Here is a 13,196-nt window from a genome sequence, read left to right on the forward strand (position 1 = left end):
AGAAAAGTGTTCTCCACGGCTCAGCAAGCTCCCAAGGAAGGTACCTCTCGTCCAGCTGCGTGGCCGCAGTGCGCCTGCAGAGCTTAGAGCTAGCCACGCATCTGCTCTCGCTGTTCGACAGGTAGCAGAAGGCGAGGCGCGCTTTTTCGCACGTTTTCTCGACGACGAGAGCCGGTTGATGTGCATGTAAGCGTAGCATATGAAACAAGAATAGCACGAAGCATTCGTAGTCAGGTGCCAAAGTCTCAGTATGGCATCAGGTGGCGAACATATGTTTCTGTGGCCACCACTGGTTTGCAGCAAAGTGAATACCACTAACTGAGAGCTGTGAGTCGTAGCCCCAGTGGCGCAATTGGTTAGCGCACGGTACTTATAAGGCAGTAGCCGTGAGCAATGCCGGGGTTGTGAGTTCGAGCCTCACGTGGGGCATACTTTTATTTCGTACAACAGTCTCTGACAGCAACAGGAGGCTACGTTCGAGATGTATCAGCTATTTGAGTAATATAATCGTGCATTCGATACGGTAGCTGCGTCTTCCTCGGTAGTATAGTGGTTAGTATCCCCGCCTGTCACGCGGGAGACCGGGGTTCGATTCCCCGCCGGGGAGACAAATCCGATTTTTAATTGCTGCACTATCACTCGCCGAACATAGTGTAGGACGTTTGCAGGTACTACCAACATGTGTCCCCCACACAGGCAGCTGTCTACAGCGCATCCTCGCTAGTATAGTGGTTAGTATCCCCGCCTGTCACGCGGGAGACCGGGGTTCGATTCCCCGCCGGGGAGATGCGATTTTTATCTCACAAACCTGTTCGAGAGTAGCGCGTATGGGGATCGGAAGAGCATAAAGTTTGCGATCAGTGAGTGTAGTTGGTGCAAAATCTAACAAAATGCTACATCTTAGCAAGTGGTTCTTGCATTCTTCACACTTCAGGGTTTGCTGCTGAGGCTGAATCAAAGCACCCAGCCGACGCTCTGGGCGTAATAATCGAGCTCGACACAGTCTGCAAAAGAAATAATTTTAGCAGAGCGTGGTTTCGATCCACGGACCTCTGGGTTATGGGCCCAGCACGCTTCCACTGCGCCACTCTGCTGTCTGCGAGAGTACTGGCTCTTCGTCACATCACGTCTGACACCTGGGCAGTGTTGTCTGCGTCGCTTTCACACTCCTACACGTGATTGCGTAACATCTCCTACAGCTCTCAGCTTGACTTGTCTCGACTTTGCTCGACTGACGCTACGCTGACGCTAGCAGGCAGCGATATTTACCACGATCGCCTCGACATGCAGCTGCGAGAAGCACAGGAGTAACAAAGCACTCCACGATGCGGCGACATACGAAATCCACTGCCCAGCTACGCGTCGGAAACTAACAAAGTGCCGACCCTGCCAGGATTCGAACCTGGAATCTTCTGATCCGTAGTCAGACGCGTTATCCGTTGCGCCACAGGGCCACCGGCAGCGTTTTGTCTACGAGACAAGTGCAATTCGCTAAGAAAAGTGTTCTCCACGGCTCAGCAAGCTCCCAAGGAAGGTACCTCTCGTCCAGCTGCGTGGCCGCAGTGCGCCTGCAGAGCTTAGAGCTAGCCACGCATCTGCTCTCGCTGTTCGACAGGTAGCAGAAGGCGAGGCGCGCTTTTTCGCACGTTTTCTCGACGACGAGAGCCGGTTGATGTGCATGTAAGCGTAGCATATGAAACAAGAATAGCACGAAGCATTCGTAGTCAGGTGCCAAAGTCTCAGTATGGCATCAGGTGGCGAACATATGTTTCTGTGGCCACCACTGGTTTGCAGCAAAGTGAATACCACTAACTGAGAGCTGTGAGTCGTAGCCCCAGTGGCGCAATTGGTTAGCGCACGGTACTTATAAGGCAGTAGCCGTGAGCAATGCCGGGGTTGTGAGTTCGAGCCTCACGTGGGGCATACTTTTATTTCGTACAACAGTCTCTGACAGCAACAGGAGGCTACGTTCGAGATGTATCAGCTATTTGAGTAATATAATCGTGCATTCGATACGGTAGCTGCGTCTTCCTCGGTAGTATAGTGGTTAGTATCCCCGCCTGTCACGCGGGAGACCGGGGTTCGATTCCCCGCCGGGGAGACAAATCCGATTTTTAATTGCTGCACTATCACTCGCCGAACATAGTGTAGGACGTTTGCAGGTACTACCAACATGTGTCCCCCACACAGGCAGCTGTCTACAGCGCATCCTCGCTAGTATAGTGGTTAGTATCCCCGCCTGTCACGCGGGAGACCGGGGTTCGATTCCCCGCCGGGGAGATGCGATTTTTATCTCACAAACCTGTTCGAGAGTAGCGCGTATGGGGATCGGAAGAGCATAAAGTTTGCGATCAGTGAGTGTAGTTGGTGCAAAATCTAACAAAATGCTACATCTTAGCAAGTGGTTCTTGCATTCTTCACACTTCAGGGTTTGCTGCTGAGGCTGAATCAAAGCACCCAGCCGACGCTCTGGGCGTAATAATCGAGCTCGACACAGTCTGCAAAAGAAATAATTTTAGCAGAGCGTGGTTTCGATCCACGGACCTCTGGGTTATGGGCCCAGCACGCTTCCACTGCGCCACTCTGCTGTCTGGGAGAGTACTGGCTCTTCGTCACATCACGTCTGACACCTGGGCAGTGTTGTCTGCGTCGCTTTCACACTCCTACACGTGATTGCGTAACATCTCCTACAGCTCTCAGCTTGACTTGTCTCGACTTTGCTCGACTGACGCTACGCTGACGCTAGCAGGCAGCGATATTTACCACGATCGCCCCGACATGCAGCTGCGAGAAGCACAGGAGTAACAAAGCACTCCACGATGCGGCGACATACGAAATCCACTGCCCAGCTACGCGTCGGAAACTAACAAAGTGCCGACCCTGCCAGGATTCGAACCTGGAATCTTCTGATCCGTAGTCAGACGCGTTATCCGTTGCGCCACAGGGCCACCGGCAGCGTTTTGTCTACGAGACAAGTGCAATTCGCTAAGAAAAGTGTTCTCCACGGCTCAGCAAGCTCCCAAGGAAGGTACCTCTCGTCCAGCTGCGTGGCCGCAGTGCGCCTGCAGAGCTTAGAGCTAGCCACGCATCTGCTCTCGCTGTTCGACAGGTAGCAGAAGGCGAGGCGCGCTTTTTCGCACGTTTTCTCGACGACGAGAGCCGGTTGATGTGCATGTAAGCGTAGCATATGAAACAAGAATAGCACGAAGCATTCGTAGTCAGGTGCCAAAGTCTCAGTATGGCATCAGGTGGCGAACATATGTTTCTGTGGCCACCACTGGTTTGCAGCAAAGTGAATACCACTAACTGAGAGCTGTGAGTCGTAGCCCCAGTGGCGCAATTGGTTAGCGCACGGTACTTATAAGGCAGTAGCCGTGAGCAATGCCGGGGTTGTGAGTTCGAGCCTCACGTGGGGCATACTTTTATTTCGTACAACAGTCTCTGACAGCAACAGGAGGCTACGTTCGAGATGTATCAGCTATTTGAGTAATATAATCGTGCATTCGATACGGTAGCTGCGTCTTCCTCGGTAGTATAGTGGTTAGTATCCCCGCCTGTCACGCGGGAGACCGGGGTTCGATTCCCCGCCGGGGAGACAAATCCGATTTTTAATTGCTGCACTATCACTCGCCGAACATAGTGTAGGACGTTTGCAGGTACTACCAACATGTGTCCCCCACACAGGCAGCTGTCTACAGCGCATCCTCGCTAGTATAGTGGTTAGTATCCCCGCCTGTCACGCGGGAGACCGGGGTTCGATTCCCCGCCGGGGAGATGCGATTTTTATCTCACAAACCTGTTCGAGAGTAGCGCGTATGGGGATCGGAAGAGCATAAAGTTTGCGATCAGTGAGTGTAGTTGGTGCAAAATCTAACAAAATGCTACATCTTAGCAAGTGGTTCTTGCATTCTTCACACTTCAGGGTTTGCTGCTGAGGCTGAATCAAAGCACCCAGCCGACGCTCTGGGCGTAATAATCGAGCTCGACACAGTCTGCAAAAGAAATAATTTTAGCAGAGCGTGGTTTCGATCCACGGACCTCTGGGTTATGGGCCCAGCACGCTTCCACTGCGCCACTCTGCTGTCTGCGAGAGTACTGGCTCTTCGTCACATCACGTCTGACACCTGGGCAGTGTTGTCTGCGTCGCTTTCACACTCCTACACGTGATTGCGTAACATCTCCTACAGCTCTCAGCTTGACTTGTCTCGACTTTGCTCGACTGACGCTACGCTGACGCTAGCAGGCAGCGATATTTACCACGATCGCCTCGACATGCAGCTGCGAGAAGCACAGGAGTAACAAAGCACTCCACGATGCGGCGACATACGAAATCCACTGCCCAGCTACGCGTCGGAAACTAACAAAGTGCCGACCCTGCCAGGATTCGAACCTGGAATCTTCTGATCCGTAGTCAGACGCGTTATCCGTTGCGCCACAGGGCCACCGGCAGCGTTTTGTCTACGAGACAAGTGCAATTCGCTAAGAAAAGTGTTCTCCACGGCTCAGCAAGCTCCCAAGGAAGGTACCTCTCGTCCAGCTGCGTGGCCGCAGTGCGCCTGCAGAGCTTAGAGCTAGCCACGCATCTGCTCTCGCTGTTCGACAGGTAGCAGAAGGCGAGGCGCGCTTTTTCGCACGTTTTCTCGACGACGAGAGCCGGTTGATGTGCATGTAAGCGTAGCATATGAAACAAGAATAGCACGAAGCATTCGTAGTCAGGTGCCAAAGTCTCAGTATGGCATCAGGTGGCGAACATATGTTTCTGTGGCCACCACTGGTTTGCAGCAAAGTGAATACCACTAACTGAGAGCTGTGAGTCGTAGCCCCAGTGGCGCAATTGGTTAGCGCACGGTACTTATAAGGCAGTAGCCGTGAGCAATGCCGGGGTTGTGAGTTCGAGCCTCACGTGGGGCATACTTTTATTTCGTACAACAGTCTCTGACAGCAACAGGAGGCTACGTTCGAGATGTATCAGCTATTTGAGTAATATAATCGTGCATTCGATACGGTAGCTGCGTCTTCCTCGGTAGTATAGTGGTTAGTATCCCCGCCTGTCACGCGGGAGACCGGGGTTCGATTCCCCGCCGGGGAGACAAATCCGATTTTTAATTGCTGCACTATCACTCGCCGAACATAGTGTAGGACGTTTGCAGGTACTACCAACATGTGTCCCCCACACAGGCAGCTGTCTACAGCGCATCCTCGCTAGTATAGTGGTTAGTATCCCCGCCTGTCACGCGGGAGACCGGGGTTCGATTCCCCGCCGGGGAGATGCGATTTTTATCTCACAAACCTGTTCGAGAGTAGCGCGTATGGGGATCGGAAGAGCATAAAGTTTGCGATCAGTGAGTGTAGTTGGTGCAAAATCTAACAAAATGCTACATCTTAGCAAGTGGTTCTTGCATTCTTCACACTTCAGGGTTTGCTGCTGAGGCTGAATCAAAGCACCCAGCCGACGCTCTGGGCGTAATAATCGAGCTCGACACAGTCTGCAAAAGAAATAATTTTAGCAGAGCGTGGTTTCGATCCACAGACCTCTGGGTTATGGGCCCAGCACGCTTCCACTGCGCCACTCTGCTGTCTGCGAGAGTACTGGCTCTTCGTCACATCACGTCTGACACCTGGGCAGTGTTGTCTGCGTCGCTTTCACACTCCTACACGTGATTGCGTAACATCTCCTACAGCTCTCAGCTTGACTTGTCTCGACTTTGCTCGACTGACGCTACGCTGACGCTAGCAGGCAGCGATATTTACCACGATCGCCTCGACATGCAGCTGCGAGAAGCACAGGAGTAACAAAGCACTCCACGATGCGGCGACATACGAAATCCACTGCCCAGCTACGCGTCGGAAACTAACAAAGTGCCGACCCTGCCAGGATTCGAACCTGGAATCTTCTGATCCGTAGTCAGACGCGTTATCCGTTGCGCCACAGGGCCACCGGCAGCGTTTTGTCTACGAGACAAGTGCAATTCGCTAAGAAAAGTGTTCTCCACGGCTCAGCAAGCTCCCAAGGAAGGTACCTCTCGTCCAGCTGCGTGGCCGCAGTGCGCCTGCAGAGCTTAGAGCTAGCCACGCATCTGCTCTCGCTGTTCGACAGGTAGCAGAAGGCGAGGCGCGCTTTTTCGCACGTTTTCTCGACGACGAGAGCCGGTTGATGTGCATGTAAGCGTAGCATATGAAACAAGAATAGCACGAAGCATTCGTAGTCAGGTGCCAAAGTCTCAGTATGGCATCAGGTGGCGAACATATGTTTCTGTGGCCACCACTGGTTTGCAGCAAAGTGAATACCACTAACTGAGAGCTGTGAGTCGTAGCCCCAGTGGCGCAATTGGTTAGCGCACGGTACTTATAAGGCAGTAGCCGTGAGCAATGCCGGGGTTGTGAGTTCGAGCCTCACGTGGGGCATACTTTTATTTCGTACAACAGTCTCTGACAGCAACAGGAGGCTACGTTCGAGATGTATCAGCTATTTGAGTAATATAATCGTGCATTCGATACGGTAGCTGCGTCTTCCTCGGTAGTATAGTGGTTAGTATCCCCGCCTGTCACGCGGGAGACCGGGGTTCGATTCCCCGCCGGGGAGACAAATCCGATTTTTAATTGCTGCACTATCACTCGCCGAACATAGTGTAGGACGTTTGCAGGTACTACCAACATGTGTCCCCCACACAGGCAGCTGTCTACAGCGCATCCTCGCTAGTATAGTGGTTAGTATCCCCGCCTGTCACGCGGGAGACCGGGGTTCGATTCCCCGCCGGGGAGATGCGATTTTTATCTCACAAACCTGTTCGAGAGTAGCGCGTATGGGGATCGGAAGAGCATAAAGTTTGCGATCAGTGAGTGTAGTTGGTGCAAAATCTAACAAAATGCTACATCTTAGCAAGTGGTTCTTGCATTCTTCACACTTCAGGGTTTGCTGCTGAGGCTGAATCAAAGCACCCAGCCGACGCTCTGGGCGTAATAATCGAGCTCGACACAGTCTGCAAAAGAAATAATTTTAGCAGAGCGTGGTTTCGATCCACGGACCTCTGGGTTATGGGCCCAGCACGCTTCCACTGCGCCACTCTGCTGTCTGCGAGAGTACTGGCTCTTCGTCACATCACGTCTGACACCTGGGCAGTGTTGTCTGCGTCGCTTTCACACTCCTACACGTGATTGCGTAACATCTCCTACAGCTCTCAGCTTGACTTGTCTCGACTTTGCTCGACTGACGCTACGCTGACGCTAGCAGGCAGCGATATTTACCACGATCGCCTCGACATGCAGCTGCGAGAAGCACAGGAGTAACAAAGCACTCCACGATGCGGCGACATACGAAATCCACTGCCCAGCTACGCGTCGGAAACTAACAAAGTGCCGACCCTGCCAGGATTCGAACCTGGAATCTTCTGATCCGTAGTCAGACGCGTTATCCGTTGCGCCACAGGGCCACCGGCAGCGTTTTGTCTACGAGACAAGTGCAATTCGCTAAGAAAAGTGTTCTCCACGGCTCAGCAAGCTCCCAAGGAAGGTACCTCTCGTCCAGCTGCGTGGCCGCAGTGCGCCTGCAGAGCTTAGAGCTAGCCACGCATCTGCTCTCGCTGTTCGACAGGTAGCAGAAGGCGAGGCGCGCTTTTTCGCACGTTTTCTCGACGACGAGAGCCGGTTGATGTGCATGTAAGCGTAGCATATGAAACAAGAATAGCACGAAGCATTCGTAGTCAGGTGCCAAAGTCTCAGTATGGCATCAGGTGGCGAACATATGTTTCTGTGGCCACCACTGGTTTGCAGCAAAGTGAATACCACTAACTGAGAGCTGTGAGTCGTAGCCCCAGTGGCGCAATTGGTTAGCGCACGGTACTTATAAGGCAGTAGCCGTGAGCAATGCCGGGGTTGTGAGTTCGAGCCTCACGTGGGGCATACTTTTATTTCGTACAACAGTCTCTGACAGCAACAGGAGGCTACGTTCGAGATGTATCAGCTATTTGAGTAATATAATCGTGCATTCGATACGGTAGCTGCGTCTTCCTCGGTAGTATAGTGGTTAGTATCCCCGCCTGTCACGCGGGAGACCGGGGTTCGATTCCCCGCCGGGGAGACAAATCCGATTTTTAATTGCTGCACTATCACTCGCCGAACATAGTGTAGGACGTTTGCAGGTACTACCAACATGTGTCCCCCACACAGGCAGCTGTCTACAGCGCATCCTCGCTAGTATAGTGGTTAGTATCCCCGCCTGTCACGCGGGAGACCGGGGTTCGATTCCCCGCCGGGGAGATGCGATTTTTATCTCACAAACCTGTTCGAGAGTAGCGCGTATGGGGATCGGAAGAGCATAAAGTTTGCGATCAGTGAGTGTAGTTGGTGCAAAATCTAACAAAATGCTACATCTTAGCAAGTGGTTCTTGCATTCTTCACACTTCAGGGTTTGCTGCTGAGGCTGAATCAAAGCACCCAGCCGACGCTCTGGGCGTAATAATCGAGCTCGACACAGTCTGCAAAAGAAATAATTTTAGCAGAGCGTGGTTTCGATCCACAGACCTCTGGGTTATGGGCCCAGCACGCTTCCACTGCGCCACTCTGCTGTCTGCGAGAGTACTGGCTCTTCGTCACATCACGTCTGACACCTGGGCAGTGTTGTCTGCGTCGCTTTCACACTCCTACACGTGATTGCGTAACATCTCCTACAGCTCTCAGCTTGACTTGTCTCGACTTTGCTCGACTGACGCTACGCTGACGCTAGCAGGCAGCGATATTTACCACGATCGCCTCGACATGCAGCTGCGAGAAGCACAGGAGTAACAAAGCACTCCACGATGCGGCGACATACGAAATCCACTGCCCAGCTACGCGTCGGAAACTAACAAAGTGCCGACCCTGCCAGGATTCGAACCTGGAATCTTCTGATCCGTAGTCAGACGCGTTATCCGTTGCGCCACAGGGCCACCGGCAGCGTTTTGTCTACGAGACAAGTGCAATTCGCTAAGAAAAGTGTTCTCCACGGCTCAGCAAGCTCCCAAGGAAGGTACCTCTCGTCCAGCTGCGTGGCCGCAGTGCGCCTGCAGAGCTTAGAGCTAGCCACGCATCTGCTCTCGCTGTTCGACAGGTAGCAGAAGGCGAGGCGCGCTTTTTCGCACGTTTTCTCGACGACGAGAGCCGGTTGATGTGCATGTAAGCGTAGCATATGAAACAAGAATAGCACGAAGCATTCGTAGTCAGGTGCCAAAGTCTCAGTATGGCATCAGGTGGCGAACATATGTTTCTGTGGCCACCACTGGTTTGCAGCAAAGTGAATACCACTAACTGAGAGCTGTGAGTCGTAGCCCCAGTGGCGCAATTGGTTAGCGCACGGTACTTATAAGGCAGTAGCCGTGAGCAATGCCGGGGTTGTGAGTTCGAGCCTCACGTGGGGCATACTTTTATTTCGTACAACAGTCTCTGACAGCAACAGGAGGCTACGTTCGAGATGTATCAGCTATTTGAGTAATATAATCGTGCATTCGATACGGTAGCTGCGTCTTCCTCGGTAGTATAGTGGTTAGTATCCCCGCCTGTCACGCGGGAGACCGGGGTTCGATTCCCCGCCGGGGAGACAAATCCGATTTTTAATTGCTGCACTATCACTCGCCGAACATAGTGTAGGACGTTTGCAGGTACTACCAACATGTGTCCCCCACACAGGCAGCTGTCTACAGCGCATCCTCGCTAGTATAGTGGTTAGTATCCCCGCCTGTCACGCGGGAGACCGGGGTTCGATTCCCCGCCGGGGAGATGCGATTTTTATCTCACAAACCTGTTCGAGAGTAGCGCGTATGGGGATCGGAAGAGCATAAAGTTTGCGATCAGTGAGTGTAGTTGGTGCAAAATCTAACAAAATGCTACATCTTAGCAAGTGGTTCTTGCATTCTTCACACTTCAGGGTTTGCTGCTGAGGCTGAATCAAAGCACCCAGCCGACGCTCTGGGCGTAATAATCGAGCTCGACACAGTCTGCAAAAGAAATAATTTTAGCAGAGCGTGGTTTCGATCCACAGACCTCTGGGTTATGGGCCCAGCACGCTTCCACTGCGCCACTCTGCTGTCTGCGAGAGTACTGGCTCTTCGTCACATCACGTCTGACACCTGGGCAGTGTTGTCTGCGTCGCTTTCACACTCCTACACGTGATTGCGTAACATCTCCTACAGCTCTCAGCTTGACTTGTCTCGACTTTGCTCGACTGACGCTACGCTGACGCTAGCAGGCAGCGATATTTACCACGATCGCCTCGACATGCAGCTGCGAGAAGCACAGGAGTAACAAAGCACTCCACGATGCGGCGACATACGAAATCCACTGCCCAGCTACGCGTCGGAAACTAACAAAGTGCCGACCCTGCCAGGATTCGAACCTGGAATCTTCTGATCCGTAGTCAGACGCGTTATCCGTTGCGCCACAGGGCCACCGGCAGCGTTTTGTCTACGAGACAAGTGCAATTCGCTAAGAAAAGTGTTCTCCACGGCTCAGCAAGCTCCCAAGGAAGGTACCTCTCGTCCAGCTGCGTGGCCGCAGTGCGCCTGCAGAGCTTAGAGCTAGCCACGCATCTGCTCTCGCTGTTCGACAGGTAGCAGAAGGCGAGGCGCGCTTTTTCGCACGTTTTCTCGACGACGAGAGCCGGTTGATGTGCATGTAAGCGTAGCATATGAAACAAGAATAGCACGAAGCATTCGTAGTCAGGTGCCAAAGTCTCAGTATGGCATCAGGTGGCGAACATATGTTTCTGTGGCCACCACTGGTTTGCAGCAAAGTGAATACCACTAACTGAGAGCTGTGAGTCGTAGCCCCAGTGGCGCAATTGGTTAGCGCACGGTACTTATAAGGCAGTAGCCGTGAGCAATGCCGGGGTTGTGAGTTCGAGCCTCACGTGGGGCATACTTTTATTTCGTACAACAGTCTCTGACAGCAACAGGAGGCTACGTTCGAGATGTATCAGCTATTTGAGTAATATAATCGTGCATTCGATACGGTAGCTGCGTCTTCCTCGGTAGTATAGTGGTTAGTATCCCCGCCTGTCACGCGGGAGACCGGGGTTCGATTCCCCGCCGGGGAGACAAATCCGATTTTTAATTGCTGCACTATCACTCGCCGAACATAGTGTAGGACGTTTGCAGGTACTACCAACATGTGTCCCCCACACAGGCAGCTGTCTACAGCGCATCCTCGCTAGTATAGTGGTTAGTATCCCCGCCTGTCACGCGGGAGACCGGGGTTCGATTCCCCGCCGGGGAGATGCGATTTTTATCTCACAAACCTGTTCGAGAGTAGCGCGTATGGGGATCGGAAGAGCATAAAGTTTGCGATCAGTGAGTGTAGTTGGTGCAAAATCTAACAAAATGCTACATCTTAGCAAGTGGTTCTTGCATTCTTCACACTTCAGGGTTTGCTGCTGAGGCTGAATCAAAGCACCCAGCCGACGCTCTGGGCGTAATAATCGAGCTCGACACAGTCTGCAAAAGAAATAATTTTAGCAGAGCGTGGTTTCGATCCACGGACCTCTGGGTTATGGGCCCAGCACGCTTCCACTGCGCCACTCTGCTGTCTGCGAGAGTACTGGCTCTTCGTCACATCACGTCTGACACCTGGGCAGTGTTGTCTGCGTCGCTTTCACACTCCTACACGTGATTGCGTAACATCTCCTACAGCTCTCAGCTTGACTTGTCTCGACTTTGCTCGACTGACGCTACGCTGACGCTAGCAGGCAGCGATATTTACCACGATCGCCTCGACATGCAGCTGCGAGAAGCACAGGAGTAACAAAGCACTCCACGATGCGGCGACATACGAAATCCACTGCCCAGCTACGCGTCGGAAACTAACAAAGTGCCGACCCTGCCAGGATTCGAACCTGGAATCTTCTGATCCGTAGTCAGACGCGTTATCCGTTGCGCCACAGGGCCACCGGCAGCGTTTTGTCTACGAGACAAGTGCAATTCGCTAAGAAAAGTGTTCTCCACGGCTCAGCAAGCTCCCAAGGAAGGTACCTCTCGTCCAGCTGCGTGGCCGCAGTGCGCCTGCAGAGCTTAGAGCTAGCCACGCATCTGCTCTCGCTGTTCGACAGGTAGCAGAAGGCGAGGCGCGCTTTTTCGCACGTTTTCTCGACGACGAGAGCCGGTTGATGTGCATGTAAGCGTAGCATATGAAACAAGAATAGCACGAAGCATTCGTAGTCAGGTGCCAAAGTCTCAGTATGGCATCAGGTGGCGAACATATGTTTCTGTGGCCACCACTGGTTTGCAGCAAAGTGAATACCACTAACTGAGAGCTGTGAGTCGTAGCCCCAGTGGCGCAATTGGTTAGCGCACGGTACTTATAAGGCAGTAGCCGTGAGCAATGCCGGGGTTGTGAGTTCGAGCCTCACGTGGGGCATACTTTTATTTCGTACAACAGTCTCTGACAGCAACAGGAGGCTACGTTCGAGATGTATCAGCTATTTGAGTAATATAATCGTGCATTCGATACGGTAGCTGCGTCTTCCTCGGTAGTATAGTGGTTAGTATCCCCGCCTGTCACGCGGGAGACCGGGGTTCGATTCCCCGCCGGGGAGACAAATCCGATTTTTAATTGCTGCACTATCACTCGCCGAACATAGTGTAGGACGTTTGCAGGTACTACCAACATGTGTCCCCCACACAGGCAGCTGTCTACAGCGCATCCTCGCTAGTATAGTGGTTAGTATCCCCGCCTGTCACGCGGGAGACCGGGGTTCGATTCCCCGCCGGGGAGATGCGATTTTTATCTCACAAACCTGTTCGAGAGTTGCGCGTATGGGGATCGGAAGAGCATAAAGTTTGCGATCAATGAGTGTAGTTGGTGCAAAATCTAACAAAATGCTACATCTTAGCAAGTGGTTCTTGCATTCTTCACACTTCAGGGTTTGCTGCTGAGGCTGAATCAAAGCACCCAGCCGACGCTCTGGGCGTAATAATCGAGCTCGACACAGTCTGCAAAAGAAATAATTTTAGCAGAGCGTGGTTTCGATCCACGGACCTCTGGGTTATGGGCCCAGCACGCTTCCACTGCGCCACTCTGCTGTCTGGGAGAGTACTGGCTCTTCGTCACATCACGTCTGACACCTGGGCAGTGTTGTCTGCGTCGCTTTCACACTCCTACACGTGATTGCGTAACATCTCCTACAGCTCTCAGCTTGACTTGTCTCGACTTTGCTCGACTGACGCTACGCT

General features: G+C 52.7%; 41 non-coding genes across 41 annotated transcripts; 27 read left to right on the top strand and 14 right to left on the bottom strand.

The window, feature by feature from the left end:
- Window positions 1–337: 337 nt before the first annotated feature.
- On the top strand, window positions 338–429 carry Trnai-uau (transfer RNA isoleucine (anticodon UAU)). The gene is given in 2 exon segments: window positions 338–375; window positions 394–429. It is a non-coding gene; the product is annotated as a tRNA-Ile (tRNA).
- Window positions 430–535: 106 nt separating this feature from the next.
- Trnad-guc (transfer RNA aspartic acid (anticodon GUC)) lies at window positions 536–607 on the top strand. The gene has a single exon. It is a non-coding gene; the product is annotated as a tRNA-Asp (tRNA).
- A 107-nt stretch (window positions 608–714) lies between these two features.
- Trnad-guc (transfer RNA aspartic acid (anticodon GUC)) lies at window positions 715–786 on the top strand. Its single transcript has one exon. It is a non-coding gene; the product is annotated as a tRNA-Asp (tRNA).
- Window positions 787–1,022: 236 nt separating this feature from the next.
- Trnam-cau (transfer RNA methionine (anticodon CAU)) lies at window positions 1,023–1,094 on the bottom strand. The gene has a single exon. It is a non-coding gene; the product is annotated as a tRNA-Met (tRNA).
- Window positions 1,095–1,381: 287 nt separating this feature from the next.
- Trnar-acg (transfer RNA arginine (anticodon ACG)) lies at window positions 1,382–1,454 on the bottom strand. Its single transcript has one exon. It is a non-coding gene; the product is annotated as a tRNA-Arg (tRNA).
- A 377-nt stretch (window positions 1,455–1,831) lies between these two features.
- On the top strand, window positions 1,832–1,923 carry Trnai-uau (transfer RNA isoleucine (anticodon UAU)). The gene is given in 2 exon segments: window positions 1,832–1,869; window positions 1,888–1,923. It is a non-coding gene; the product is annotated as a tRNA-Ile (tRNA).
- Window positions 1,924–2,029: 106 nt separating this feature from the next.
- Window positions 2,030–2,101, top strand: Trnad-guc (transfer RNA aspartic acid (anticodon GUC)). The gene has a single exon. It is a non-coding gene; the product is annotated as a tRNA-Asp (tRNA).
- A 107-nt stretch (window positions 2,102–2,208) lies between these two features.
- Trnad-guc (transfer RNA aspartic acid (anticodon GUC)) lies at window positions 2,209–2,280 on the top strand. Its single transcript has one exon. It is a non-coding gene; the product is annotated as a tRNA-Asp (tRNA).
- Window positions 2,281–2,516: 236 nt separating this feature from the next.
- Window positions 2,517–2,588, bottom strand: Trnam-cau (transfer RNA methionine (anticodon CAU)). The gene has a single exon. It is a non-coding gene; the product is annotated as a tRNA-Met (tRNA).
- Window positions 2,589–2,875: 287 nt separating this feature from the next.
- Trnar-acg (transfer RNA arginine (anticodon ACG)) lies at window positions 2,876–2,948 on the bottom strand. Its single transcript has one exon. It is a non-coding gene; the product is annotated as a tRNA-Arg (tRNA).
- Window positions 2,949–3,325: 377 nt separating this feature from the next.
- Trnai-uau (transfer RNA isoleucine (anticodon UAU)) lies at window positions 3,326–3,417 on the top strand. The gene is given in 2 exon segments: window positions 3,326–3,363; window positions 3,382–3,417. It is a non-coding gene; the product is annotated as a tRNA-Ile (tRNA).
- A 106-nt stretch (window positions 3,418–3,523) lies between these two features.
- Window positions 3,524–3,595, top strand: Trnad-guc (transfer RNA aspartic acid (anticodon GUC)). Its single transcript has one exon. It is a non-coding gene; the product is annotated as a tRNA-Asp (tRNA).
- A 107-nt stretch (window positions 3,596–3,702) lies between these two features.
- Window positions 3,703–3,774, top strand: Trnad-guc (transfer RNA aspartic acid (anticodon GUC)). Its single transcript has one exon. It is a non-coding gene; the product is annotated as a tRNA-Asp (tRNA).
- A 236-nt stretch (window positions 3,775–4,010) lies between these two features.
- Trnam-cau (transfer RNA methionine (anticodon CAU)) lies at window positions 4,011–4,082 on the bottom strand. Its single transcript has one exon. It is a non-coding gene; the product is annotated as a tRNA-Met (tRNA).
- Window positions 4,083–4,369: 287 nt separating this feature from the next.
- On the bottom strand, window positions 4,370–4,442 carry Trnar-acg (transfer RNA arginine (anticodon ACG)). The gene has a single exon. It is a non-coding gene; the product is annotated as a tRNA-Arg (tRNA).
- Window positions 4,443–4,819: 377 nt separating this feature from the next.
- Trnai-uau (transfer RNA isoleucine (anticodon UAU)) lies at window positions 4,820–4,911 on the top strand. Its single transcript is given in 2 exon segments — window positions 4,820–4,857; window positions 4,876–4,911. It is a non-coding gene; the product is annotated as a tRNA-Ile (tRNA).
- A 106-nt stretch (window positions 4,912–5,017) lies between these two features.
- Window positions 5,018–5,089, top strand: Trnad-guc (transfer RNA aspartic acid (anticodon GUC)). The gene has a single exon. It is a non-coding gene; the product is annotated as a tRNA-Asp (tRNA).
- Window positions 5,090–5,196: 107 nt separating this feature from the next.
- On the top strand, window positions 5,197–5,268 carry Trnad-guc (transfer RNA aspartic acid (anticodon GUC)). The gene has a single exon. It is a non-coding gene; the product is annotated as a tRNA-Asp (tRNA).
- Window positions 5,269–5,863: 595 nt separating this feature from the next.
- On the bottom strand, window positions 5,864–5,936 carry Trnar-acg (transfer RNA arginine (anticodon ACG)). Its single transcript has one exon. It is a non-coding gene; the product is annotated as a tRNA-Arg (tRNA).
- A 377-nt stretch (window positions 5,937–6,313) lies between these two features.
- Trnai-uau (transfer RNA isoleucine (anticodon UAU)) lies at window positions 6,314–6,405 on the top strand. The gene is given in 2 exon segments: window positions 6,314–6,351; window positions 6,370–6,405. It is a non-coding gene; the product is annotated as a tRNA-Ile (tRNA).
- Window positions 6,406–6,511: 106 nt separating this feature from the next.
- On the top strand, window positions 6,512–6,583 carry Trnad-guc (transfer RNA aspartic acid (anticodon GUC)). Its single transcript has one exon. It is a non-coding gene; the product is annotated as a tRNA-Asp (tRNA).
- Window positions 6,584–6,690: 107 nt separating this feature from the next.
- Window positions 6,691–6,762, top strand: Trnad-guc (transfer RNA aspartic acid (anticodon GUC)). Its single transcript has one exon. It is a non-coding gene; the product is annotated as a tRNA-Asp (tRNA).
- Window positions 6,763–6,998: 236 nt separating this feature from the next.
- Window positions 6,999–7,070, bottom strand: Trnam-cau (transfer RNA methionine (anticodon CAU)). The gene has a single exon. It is a non-coding gene; the product is annotated as a tRNA-Met (tRNA).
- Window positions 7,071–7,357: 287 nt separating this feature from the next.
- On the bottom strand, window positions 7,358–7,430 carry Trnar-acg (transfer RNA arginine (anticodon ACG)). Its single transcript has one exon. It is a non-coding gene; the product is annotated as a tRNA-Arg (tRNA).
- Window positions 7,431–7,807: 377 nt separating this feature from the next.
- On the top strand, window positions 7,808–7,899 carry Trnai-uau (transfer RNA isoleucine (anticodon UAU)). The gene is given in 2 exon segments: window positions 7,808–7,845; window positions 7,864–7,899. It is a non-coding gene; the product is annotated as a tRNA-Ile (tRNA).
- A 106-nt stretch (window positions 7,900–8,005) lies between these two features.
- Trnad-guc (transfer RNA aspartic acid (anticodon GUC)) lies at window positions 8,006–8,077 on the top strand. Its single transcript has one exon. It is a non-coding gene; the product is annotated as a tRNA-Asp (tRNA).
- Window positions 8,078–8,184: 107 nt separating this feature from the next.
- Window positions 8,185–8,256, top strand: Trnad-guc (transfer RNA aspartic acid (anticodon GUC)). The gene has a single exon. It is a non-coding gene; the product is annotated as a tRNA-Asp (tRNA).
- Window positions 8,257–8,851: 595 nt separating this feature from the next.
- Window positions 8,852–8,924, bottom strand: Trnar-acg (transfer RNA arginine (anticodon ACG)). Its single transcript has one exon. It is a non-coding gene; the product is annotated as a tRNA-Arg (tRNA).
- A 377-nt stretch (window positions 8,925–9,301) lies between these two features.
- Window positions 9,302–9,393, top strand: Trnai-uau (transfer RNA isoleucine (anticodon UAU)). The gene is given in 2 exon segments: window positions 9,302–9,339; window positions 9,358–9,393. It is a non-coding gene; the product is annotated as a tRNA-Ile (tRNA).
- Window positions 9,394–9,499: 106 nt separating this feature from the next.
- Trnad-guc (transfer RNA aspartic acid (anticodon GUC)) lies at window positions 9,500–9,571 on the top strand. Its single transcript has one exon. It is a non-coding gene; the product is annotated as a tRNA-Asp (tRNA).
- A 107-nt stretch (window positions 9,572–9,678) lies between these two features.
- On the top strand, window positions 9,679–9,750 carry Trnad-guc (transfer RNA aspartic acid (anticodon GUC)). The gene has a single exon. It is a non-coding gene; the product is annotated as a tRNA-Asp (tRNA).
- A 595-nt stretch (window positions 9,751–10,345) lies between these two features.
- Trnar-acg (transfer RNA arginine (anticodon ACG)) lies at window positions 10,346–10,418 on the bottom strand. The gene has a single exon. It is a non-coding gene; the product is annotated as a tRNA-Arg (tRNA).
- A 377-nt stretch (window positions 10,419–10,795) lies between these two features.
- Trnai-uau (transfer RNA isoleucine (anticodon UAU)) lies at window positions 10,796–10,887 on the top strand. Its single transcript is given in 2 exon segments — window positions 10,796–10,833; window positions 10,852–10,887. It is a non-coding gene; the product is annotated as a tRNA-Ile (tRNA).
- A 106-nt stretch (window positions 10,888–10,993) lies between these two features.
- Trnad-guc (transfer RNA aspartic acid (anticodon GUC)) lies at window positions 10,994–11,065 on the top strand. Its single transcript has one exon. It is a non-coding gene; the product is annotated as a tRNA-Asp (tRNA).
- A 107-nt stretch (window positions 11,066–11,172) lies between these two features.
- Trnad-guc (transfer RNA aspartic acid (anticodon GUC)) lies at window positions 11,173–11,244 on the top strand. The gene has a single exon. It is a non-coding gene; the product is annotated as a tRNA-Asp (tRNA).
- A 236-nt stretch (window positions 11,245–11,480) lies between these two features.
- On the bottom strand, window positions 11,481–11,552 carry Trnam-cau (transfer RNA methionine (anticodon CAU)). The gene has a single exon. It is a non-coding gene; the product is annotated as a tRNA-Met (tRNA).
- Window positions 11,553–11,839: 287 nt separating this feature from the next.
- Window positions 11,840–11,912, bottom strand: Trnar-acg (transfer RNA arginine (anticodon ACG)). Its single transcript has one exon. It is a non-coding gene; the product is annotated as a tRNA-Arg (tRNA).
- A 377-nt stretch (window positions 11,913–12,289) lies between these two features.
- Window positions 12,290–12,381, top strand: Trnai-uau (transfer RNA isoleucine (anticodon UAU)). Its single transcript is given in 2 exon segments — window positions 12,290–12,327; window positions 12,346–12,381. It is a non-coding gene; the product is annotated as a tRNA-Ile (tRNA).
- Window positions 12,382–12,487: 106 nt separating this feature from the next.
- On the top strand, window positions 12,488–12,559 carry Trnad-guc (transfer RNA aspartic acid (anticodon GUC)). Its single transcript has one exon. It is a non-coding gene; the product is annotated as a tRNA-Asp (tRNA).
- A 107-nt stretch (window positions 12,560–12,666) lies between these two features.
- On the top strand, window positions 12,667–12,738 carry Trnad-guc (transfer RNA aspartic acid (anticodon GUC)). The gene has a single exon. It is a non-coding gene; the product is annotated as a tRNA-Asp (tRNA).
- A 236-nt stretch (window positions 12,739–12,974) lies between these two features.
- Window positions 12,975–13,046, bottom strand: Trnam-cau (transfer RNA methionine (anticodon CAU)). The gene has a single exon. It is a non-coding gene; the product is annotated as a tRNA-Met (tRNA).
- Between the last annotated feature and the right edge of the window lie 150 nt (window positions 13,047–13,196).

This window comes from Schistocerca cancellata, chromosome 9 (genome assembly GCF_023864275.1).
Source record: "Schistocerca cancellata isolate TAMUIC-IGC-003103 chromosome 9, iqSchCanc2.1, whole genome shotgun sequence".
NCBI lineage: Eukaryota > Metazoa > Arthropoda > Insecta > Orthoptera > Acrididae > Schistocerca > Schistocerca cancellata.